The sequence below is a fragment of the Dendrobates tinctorius genome, unplaced genomic scaffold (genome assembly GCF_039654945.1).
Source record: "Dendrobates tinctorius isolate UK_male_01 unplaced genomic scaffold, ASM3965494v1 ptg000103l, whole genome shotgun sequence".
In the NCBI taxonomy this organism is placed as follows: Eukaryota; Metazoa; Chordata; class Amphibia; order Anura; family Dendrobatidae; genus Dendrobates; species Dendrobates tinctorius.
In genome coordinates, this window is record NW_027361771.1 from 21,964,368 (window position 1) to 21,973,512 (window position 9,145).

Genomic DNA, 9,145 nt, shown 5'->3' on the forward strand with positions numbered 1-9,145 from the left:
AGTCCAGTGGGTATAAGAACAGCCCCCCATTTGCTGAGATAGGTAACCCAAAACCTAGTAGCTAGGGGAGTTATGAACCCTGCTAAGGGCGCAATGCTCAACCCCCACTACATATGTACCTTGGCCCATATAAAGCCAAACAATATTTATTCAAGCATAAACAGCACATCGATCCAAAAAAACAATGATAATAATTAATTTATAATAACTTAAACATCAAGATGCAAATAATATCCTTTATTTCAAAATGTAGTTATCATATATAGAGCATTCAGATACAATTTATATATATGCCAAAAATAAAAAAAAATAAAAAAATAGAAAATGCTAATAAAGAATGGGGGAGTCATGTGTCCCATCTGATCAACAGCTGTCATATGATCTGTAAAAAGAAAAAGAAAGAAAAATTATATAATTATACCTCATGATCTGTCGTCTGTTTGTATTCTCTGGTGTAATCAAGAGGTATAATTATTAATTTTCTCTTTCTTTGTCTTTTTACAGATCATATGACGGCTCTTTGATATATATATATTTATATATACAATACAGACCAAAAGTTTGGACACACCTTCTCTTTCAAAGAGTTTTCTTTATTTTCATGACTATGAAAATTGTAGATTCACCCTGAAGGAATCAAAACTATGAATTAACACATGTGGAATTATATAATTAACGAAAAAGTATGAAACAACTTAAAATATGTCTTATATTCTAGGTTTTTCAAAGTAGCCACCTTTTGCTTTGATTACTGCTTTGCACACTCTTGGCATTCTCTTGATGAGCTTCAAGAGGTAGTCACCAGAAATGGTTTTCACTTCACAGGAGTGCACTGTCAGGTTTAATAAGTGGGATTTCTTGCCTTATAAATGGGGTGGGACCATCAGTTGTGTTGTGCAGAAGTCTGGTGGATACACCGCTGATAGTACTAGTGAATAGACTGTTAGAATTTGTATTACGGCAAGAAAAAAGCAGCTAAGTAAAGAAAAACTAGTGGCCATCATTACTTTAAGAAATGAAGGTCAGTCAGTCCGAAAAATTGGGAAAACTTTGGAAGTTTTCCCAAGTGCAGTGGCAAAAACCATCAAGCACTACAAAGAAACTGGCTCACATGAGGACCACCCCAGGAAAGGAAGACCAAGAGTCACCTCTGCTGCGGAGGATAAGTTCATCAGAGTCACCAGCCTCAGAAATCGCCGGTTAATAGCAGCTCAGATTAGAGACCAGATCAATGCCAAACAGAGTTCTAGCAGCAGACACATCTCTACAACAAATGTTAAGAGGAGACTTTGTGCATCAGGCCTTCATGGTAAAATAGCTGCTAGGAAACCACTGCTAAGTACAGGCAACAAGCAGAAGAGACTTGTTTGGGCTAAAGAACACAAAGAATGGACATTAGACCAGTGGAAATCTGTGCTTTGGTCTGATGAGTCCAAATTTGAGAGCTTTGGTTCCAACCACCGTGTCTTTGTGCGACGCAGAAAAGGTGAACGGATGGACTCTACATGCGTGGTTCCCACTGTGAAGCATGGAGGAGGAGGTGTGATGGTGTGGGGATGCTTTGCTGGTGACACTGTTGGGGATTTATTCAAAATGAAAGGCATACTGAACTAGCATGGCTACCACAGCATCTTGCAACGGCATGCTATACCATCAGGTTTGCGTTTAGTTGGACCATCATTTATTTTTCAACAGGACAATGACCCCAAACACACCTCCAGGCTGTGTAAGGGCTATTTGACCAAGAAGGAGAGTGATGGGGTGCTATGCCAGATGACCTGGCCTCCACAGTCACCAGACCTGAACTCAATCGAGATGGTTTGGGGTGAGCTGGAACGCAGAGTGAAGGCAAAAGGGCCAACAAGTGCTAAGCATCCCTGGGAACGCCTTCAAGACTGTTGGAAGACCATTTCTGGTGACTACCTCTTGAAGCTCATCAAGAGAATGCCATGAGTGTGCAAAGCAGTTGTGGGGAAGGTGACTTGACGGACAGACTTGACTGAAGGAAGAAGGGACGGTTTGTGCACTATAGATGGATATTGGCATTGACAGAAGGGAAACAGCTGGGGAAGGTGGAAAAGGAGTGCAGTACCTAGATTTGACCAAAAAAAGCTGACCATGACTTTCTTATTAGGTGGACAAAGAGACGGAAGATATTGAGCCAGACAGTGGTCCGTCAGTCAGGTCCCCGACACCACGGACCCCCCAAAAGGATGGGTGGGCACTAGCGATGACCTGGTAGGCGAAAGGCCTCGGTCATGGCGGTCCAGACAGTAGAGGGCAACAGAAGGGGAGAGCAGTGGGAGGTACATGCCGTAGAGTAGTCCAGGTGGACCTCGCCAACCTAAAAGAAGTTGTCACGTGGCGTGCGCGCCGGCGAGTAGCAGTAGGCTGCTCGGAGCATGGTGCTCCCGGTTTTGTTCGGCCCCCCGTGGGTGGCGGGTTTGGCCCAACAACCGGTCCGACAACAGATGGTGGACAAGCTTCAGGACGACGTAGGTATGGAGTATGATTGTCAGGGACGACAATAGACAAAGGAAGGGAGAGTGTGGGGAAGGTGACTTGATGGACAGACTTGACTGAAGGAAGAAGGGACGGTTTGTGCTCTATAGACGGATATTGGCAATGACAGAAGGGAAACAGCTGGGGAAGGTGGAAAAGGAGTGCAGTACCTAGATTTGACCACAAGATGGTAGGGGAGCGTAGAACAGGACTTGACAGCAGCTTAGGGCTACGAAACCGCTTAGTCATGGGGGCGGGGAGATAGGAACCCAGGAGGGAAATTTCCGAGGAAGGGGATAAATAGGACAGGACAGGGTTCCAGGCTAGGCTAGTCCTGGGAGGAGCTCAGGAGGAGAAGACTCAGTACAGAAGACTGACAATGGTGGAGAGCTCGACCAGGGGACTGACAGGAAGAGACAGTCAGGGGGGTGGCCCTGACACAAAGAACCGCAGGACAGACGAGACCCCGGGGGTACAAATTGGACGACGACCTCGGACTGGTGAAGCGCTGGCGGTAGATAGGCCTAGGGCAGCCCAGCGAAAGATCAGCGAGGAACGTCACTGCGACTGAAGGAAAGGTGAAGGTACCCGGGCCTGAATACGGAGAGCTGTAAAGGAACTGCGGTGTATGGCTACGGTCGTTAGGAGGACGGCCAATAAACTCGGACCTGTTGCAACCGAAAATCTGCCTCCGTCTCATCTTTGTGTCATCTGTGCGCGGTAAGCAGTGGACCACCCCCCAATCCGGGCCATTACTACATTTGGCGTAGTCAGCAGGATCGCCGCCGCCAGTACTCTACCTTCAGCGGCAAGGCCTGCGACAGGAGTACCCAGAAGAGCTAGAAGGACTCGAGTTGCTTTCCTGTGGATTACAACTTTGAGACCTTGTTCCGGATCATTGGCTGTCATCAAAGGATCCAGGGCGGTACAAAGACTGGACAAAATGGCTGTGATATTCCAGCGTCAGGAGGTCGAATCTCGTCGGGAGACCTACCCCTGGGAGCCACTGACAGCACTCCAGACATCGGTCAGAGAAGAGGAGCGACTGCGGGCCCTGCTGGAGCAGCTGCAGAAGAAATCTCCTGGGAGCCTCCCTGCGGGACCCACGAGCCTGGAGGCTAGCCCTGCCGGATGGCGGGGTGAAGATCGGAGGCTGCGGGAGGAGCTGCGGGGTGACCTGCCCGAGACCGCGGCGCCGGGGAAGGTGAGAGGTCCCCCGGCCCCTGCCACGCGGCCTTCCCGTGCGGCCTCCTGCTGTCCATTGGACCCGACTGCGGAGGGCTTTGTGGCCTCCGCCAGGCCGAGCGACGTCTCTGCCCGCATCCCCGAGCCACCCTGCCCGGCAGTACCACGTCCTGTGTCGCCAGTGCGGAAACCATCCGTGGCAGTCCCTGCCGCGCCACACCTTGCGGCGGCGGCCTAGTCATCGAAGCCAGCCGCCACTCCGGCCTCGCCTGCGGCCTCCTTACCAGTGATGGCGGTCGCCTCGGCCTCATCTGCGACTCCGGTTGCGGCCTGCCCCGTGGCCGCATCTGCTTCACTCCTGGAGCTGGCTGCGGCCCGCTTGTTGGGCTCTGTGGCCTACCCACCGGGACCCACAGCTGCCCCTGCCTGTCGCTCAGCCACAGCGGCTGCTGGACCACCGGAATATGTGGCCACCTCTGCCCCGCTCTCAACCCCGGCCGCATCCCACCCACTGGACTCTGCGGCCTACATCGGACTCTCCGTTTCGGTTGCGGAGGTCATAGAGAAGAAGGCCAGAGAGCGGGAGGTCTGGGGCCTGCTCTACGAAAAAGGAGAGGCTGGCATGGCGGCTCCACGATCCACCGGGCGGCTCGTGTACACCAAACTGGAGAAGGGATACGGGTTCATCCGGGACTACGCAACAGGCCAAAAGGTATATATTAACGTGACTTCCATCTGTCATGGCCGGGCTTTGCGGGAGGGGGACTTGGTATCATACTATAAGGAGTACTGTCCCCGCGGCTACTACGCGGTAGCCGTGATAGTTGAGCCCGAAGTCCCCGAGCCCCCGTAGAAGGACTCCCAGAGACACTTCAAGCACCCCGGGGACCTCACGGCTGTGGGGTTCCCCTGCTGGACTGGCGCAACATCGGCCGTCAGGCGATGGCTCGGACTAACAGGATTTCATTGCACCATTGTGCTGCCCAAAGGACAGTTTCGCGTCCAAGTTAAGGAAAATGTTTTTGTTGTTTATTGTTTTCTCCTGACACAGTGGGGATACAGGGGAGGAAGTGCTCATGTTAAAGGAAGGGGGAGTACTTTCATGTTATGTTTGGCATATTGTGTTGAAAGAAGGAGTTAAAGAAAAAAAGAAAAAGGGGGTTACTCCTGTTGAGTTACCATTAGTGCTAAAGCAGAGGTAACCATATATGTGGTATACCAAAAGTTGATTTAATGTGTAGTATGTATAAGAATATGCAACAGGACCCGGGTACAGGGTATGATAAAAACGCTGACCATGACTTTCTTATTAGGTGGACAAAGAGACGGAAGATATTGAGCCAGACAGTGGTCCGTCAGTCAGGTCCCCGACACCACGGACACCCCAAAAGGATGGGCGGGCACTAGCGAAGACCTGGTAGGCGAAAGGCCTCGGTCATGGCAGTCCGGACAGTAGAGGGTGACAGAAGGGGAGAGCAGAGGGAGGTACACGACGTAGAGTAGTCCGGGTGGACCTCGCCAACCTAAAAGAAGTTGTCACGTGGCGTGCGCGCCGGCGAGTAGCAGTAGAATGCTCGGAGCATGGTGCTCCCAGTTTTGTTCGCCCCCCCACGGGTGGCGGGTTTGGCCCAACAACCGGTCCGACAACAGACGGTGGACAAGCTTCAGGACGACGTAGGTATGGAGTATGATTGTCAGGGACAACAACAGACAAAGGAAGGGAGAGTGTGGGGAAGGTGACTTGACGGACAGACTTGACTGAAGGAAGAAGGGACGGTTTGTGCACTATAGACGGATATTGGCAATGACAGAAGGGAAACAGCTGGGGAAGGTGGAAAGGGAGTGCAGTACCTAGATTTGACCAAAAGATGGTGGGGGAGCGTAGAACAGGACTTGACAGCAGCTTAGGGCTATGAAACCGCTTAGTCATGGGGGAGGGGAGATAGAAACCCAGGAGGGAAATTCCAGAGGAAGGGGATAAATAGGACAGGACAGGGTTCCAGGCTAGGTTAGTCCCGGGAGGAGCTCAGGAGGAGAAGGCTCAGTACAGAAGACTGACAACGGTGGAGAGCTCGACCAGGGGACTGACAGGAAGAGACAGTCAGGGGGGTGGCCCTGACACAAAGAACCGCAGGACAGACGAGACCCCGGGGGTACCAATTGGACGACGACCGCGGACTGGTGAAGCGCTGGCGGTAGATAGGCCTAGGGCAGCCCCAGCGAAAGATCCGCGAGGAACGTCACTGCGACTGAAGGAAAGGTGATGGTACCCGGGCCTGAATACGGTGAGAGCTGTAAAGGAACTGCGGTGTATGGCTACGGTCGTCAGGAGGATAGCCAATAAACTCGGACCTGTTGCAACCGAAAATCTGCCTCCGTCTCGTCTCTGTGTCGTCTGTGCGCGGTAAGCAGTGGACCACCCCCTAATCCGCTCCCCCTACTACACAGTAATCAAAGCAAAAGGTGGCTACTTTGAAGAACCTAGAATATAAGACATACAGTATTTTCAGTTGTTTCACACTTTTTTGTTAATTATCGGATGCTAGGTGTGAGAAATCGGATTATACTCACATGACACTCGCATTACACTCCTGCGACTCTCGGCAGGGAGACTCGGACCGATTTTTCATACATTAAGAGTGATCTCGCCCTAAGTTGTACACTCCATAGAGGTTGCCTTTATGGAAGAGTAGGGAGGAAAAAAAGTCTTTACTCACATGCAAATATTGTAAGACTTGTTTTGAGTTTGCAAAAACAAATGTGGGAGACTCCCCAAATGTATGGAGGAAGGTGCGGTGGTCAGATGAGACCAAAATTGAACTTTTTGTCCCCAGCAGTTCAACTATTAACATTTACAAGACCAAATACAGTTTTGTATACTAAAGAACGGCAATGTATCTGTAACATTCAAATGCCTTATGGATGTTCCTCATGGGTTCTACTTCTGATTCGCTTGCGCACCCATAGACATGAATAGGCGAGTATAATCTGAAATACAGAAGAGGCTAACGTTGTGTGAAGAAACTGCCACCTGAACAGCCCTATTGAATAACATTGGACGGAGTGCTACACAACAAGCGGACCGAAAATACGTTGGCATGAATGTAGCCTTCCATTGTTTTTTCCAAATTACAGCCACATCCAATCATTCTAGTGAATGGGGCAGACCTGTTCCCTACGATTATATAGTAATTGTAAACTTGTATGTGCATGGCTTCTACCTAATGTATCTTGGAAACTCTTTTTTTTACAACACTTAATTATTGTGCCACGAAAAACACCAGAGAAATAGATGCTAAATCAGCACAATTGATTCTTCCCAATCAGAACAATTGCCCCCGTAAAATTCCCCGATGCCGACGCTGATCCAGCGGTGTTGGCACTCAATCTCCCGCGGCTCATGTGACATTCTTATGTCAGGCGAGCCCTGAGCCTAATCAGCGCTGGATTCCCTCTCACCGGCTTCAGATGTATCAGACATCAAGAGGAAGTGAGTGGCCATCTACGGCTTTGACGCCCTCTTGATGTCTGATGTTTGTAGGTGGGGACAGTGAAGCCAGCGCTGGTATAACAATGTCACATGGGTCCCGGGAGAGCGAATGCCAACACCGCTGGAATGGCGCTGGCACCGGAGGTGAGTATAAGTGTTATTTTATAGGGGAAAATGTGCTGATTGAGAAGGGGTTGTCTGAGTAGTGGACACTCCTTTATGTAATAGTCAATCTAACTTTCTCTCCAGGGAATTCTGCAAAAATGCAGCAAAAAAGATTAAAAAAAAAGTTACATCGAAGACAGATCTAGGAAACTGGGAAAGCTGTGTGAAATTCCCTAGTTAAGCTATTATGTAGATCACTTTAGCTGTCAACCTTCTTTTCCTAAACATGATTTAACTTAAAAAAATGTAAATAAAACTAGTAGAAAGACGCGAATGTCCAGTTTTTTAAATTTACTCTTAAAATGTATCCATTAGGGAGAATCGTTGATTTCATATCTCCTTATCAAACTACTTGAGATCCTAAATCAACACAGAAGCTTTTCACTGTTTGCCACATAGTGCTGAACTTAGGTAGCACTGAGTCACTGACTTCTCCCAATGATCACGCTGCTGCGCTCAACCAATCCCTGGCCTGGTGTCTCATAACAAGGCCCACATCCAGGAAACCTCAGACTACTCAAGCATAGGATTAACTATTGCTCACCTGGTTCATCTGTACAGACCAGTGGTGTGACTGGTTTTGCAAGAAAGTCTACTATCTATCTATCTATCTATCTATCTATCTATCTATCTAACATATACCTCTCTCTCGCTCTGTCTATATATATATATATATATATATATACTGTACATACACACAGATATAACCTCTCACTCTGAGTGTATACATATATATATACACAGTATATATTTATATATATATATATACACACACACATAATCTCTCTCTGGGGCTCTGTATGGAGATGGGCCAGTATAGGGGGTTCTGTATGAAGATGTTGCAGTATTGAGGGATTCTGGTATCTTTCCCTTCTCATTTAAGCATGCCATCATACATCCACTACTTAAAAAACCATCCCTCGACCAAAACTGTGCCGCTAACTATAGACCTGTCTCTAATCTTCCCTTCATCTCTAAACTCTTGGAACGCCTGGTCCACTCCCGTCTTATCCGCTATCTCGTTGATAACTCTCTTCTTGACCCTCTCCAATCCGGTTTCCGCTCTTTACACTGAAACTGCCCTCACTAAAGTCTAATGATCTGCTAACAGCTAAATCTAATGGTCACTACTCCATGCTAATTCTCTTGGATCTCTCTGCAGCATTCGACACTGTGGATCATCAGCTCCTCCTCACTATGCTCCGTTCCATTGGCCTCAAGGACACCGTTCTCTCCTGGTTCTCCTCCTATCTCTCTGACCGCTCCTTTATTGTATCTTTTGACGGTTCCTCCTCCTCTCACCTTCCCCTTACTGTTGGGGTCCCCCAAGGATCGGATCTAGGCCCCCTCCTCTTCTCCTTGTACACTGCCCCTATTGGTCAAACAATCAGTAGATTTGGTTTCCAGTACCATCTCTATGCTGATGACACCCAATTATACGCTTCTTCTCCTGACATCACGCCAGCCTTTCTAGAAAACACCGGCGATTGTCTAAACGCTGTGTCTAACATCATGTCCTCACTATATCTGAAACTGAACCTGTCAAAGACTGAACTCCTTGTGTTTCCTCCCGCTACTAATGTACCTATATCCGACATTGCTATTTCCGTGTGTGGCTCCACTATTACTCCCCAGTAATATGCCCGCTGTCTTGGGGTCATACTTGATTCCGAGCTTTCCTTTGCCCCCCACATCCGATCACTGGCTCGCTCTTGTCATCTGCACCTCAAAAACATTTCTAGAATTCGACCTTTTCTTACTTTTGAGTCTGCAAAAACTCTTACTGTTTCTCTTATTCATTCT

At 48.6% G+C, this 9,145-nt stretch overlaps 1 long non-coding RNA gene across 1 annotated transcript; it reads right to left on the bottom strand.

The window, feature by feature from the left end:
* Positions 1 to 261: 261 nt before the first annotated feature.
* On the bottom strand, positions 262 to 6,360 carry LOC141100221 (uncharacterized). The gene is made up of 3 exons (XR_012234645.1): positions 6,259 to 6,360; positions 572 to 627; positions 262 to 382 (listed from the first exon to the last, which is right to left on the bottom strand). It is a non-coding gene; the product is annotated as an uncharacterized lncRNA (long non-coding RNA).
* Between the last annotated feature and the right edge of the window lie 2,785 nt (positions 6,361 to 9,145).